Genomic DNA, 1,163 nt, shown 5'->3' with positions numbered 1-1,163 from the left:
AATTATTATCCACCCGCAGTCAATAAGTCTCTGAAAATAAACCAAACGATGATCTCACTTCGGGTCATCGTTGTTCATCTTGGAATAATTTCAACGTCGACATTTCAATCCCATGCCGCTATGAGTAAATGTTATTAAGTACTTATTAGTAAATGCTATTGAGTACTGAATTACCTTTTCCTAGGAATCTTTTGCGGTTGCTTAAACGAAGGGGTGTAATTTAATCTTCAATAATGTATATTCGCAGCCCTTGAATGACCGTTATCTAATACACAAACTACAGTCATTTACAGGCATATATTTAGAAATCAATTAACAATTTTTTACTTTGTTAAACGCACGTTATATTCGAGCAAAAAAATATAAAAAATGCCCCGGGTGAGGATCGAACTCACGACCTTAAGATTATGAGACTTACGCGCTGCCTACTGCGCTACCGAGGCGTTAATTGTAGGGTTCTATACTATAACATTTAACTAGTTTCATGGCGTAAAATTCCATTATTTACTTGTTATCCTCTCATAGTGATTTATATAACGGTACACAACGGAAATTGAAATTACTATAATAAATCACTATTCCACGGATAAAGATTACATCATCGGTAAGAAGATCACTCTACGGTGACGTTAACTGCATTACCAACGGAAGAACATTTATGGTGTGCTTTGAATGTCGGCGATTATTAATGAAAATGTAACAAAAACATTACATACTTAAAATATATGAATATTTACGCAAAGTCGATTGCCAACTGTCGTTCACTAACGCAAGTGCGACTGTGAAAATACCAAATCCTCCAATTGGAGGAACGCAGCTCCATCTTCGAGTTGCAGTTAAAATTCCATGATTGCGAATGACCTAACACGATAAATAAACACATCGAAATCTTTGGTACATACAATGAAAATTAAACGTACTTTGTATAATTATTTCTTCAAAAATTGTACGTCAGTTAACGTCTTTCATTTAATTTGAATTATTTCGCCGACGCCGTGGAAATAGGAATCGCTGAAATCTCCTAACCAGAAATGACTCATGCAGAGATGAGTTGGGAGATTGTTGACGGGCAGAGTCGTGCGATCACATCCTGTGCTGCCCTCTGGTTTCGTACGTTAGCTTTCGCCGTTTTTTGCCCCCAAGGGCGGCGCAACGAATTTCTG

The 1,163-nt window shown here is 37.1% G+C and overlaps 1 non-coding gene across 1 annotated transcript; it reads right to left on the bottom strand.

Moving 5' to 3' along the window:
* Positions 1 to 370: 370 nt before the first annotated feature.
* Trnam-cau lies at positions 371 to 443 on the bottom strand. Its single transcript has one exon. It is a non-coding gene; the product is annotated as a tRNA-Met (tRNA).
* Positions 444 to 1,163: the final 720 nt, after the last annotated feature.

The sequence above is a fragment of the Orussus abietinus genome, unplaced genomic scaffold (assembly GCF_000612105.2).
Source record: "Orussus abietinus isolate OABI.00-Male unplaced genomic scaffold, Oabi_2.0 scaffold671, whole genome shotgun sequence".
Classification (NCBI taxonomy): Eukaryota; Metazoa; Arthropoda; class Insecta; order Hymenoptera; family Orussidae; genus Orussus; species Orussus abietinus.
This window is presented reverse-complemented; position numbering and strand designations above follow the sequence as displayed.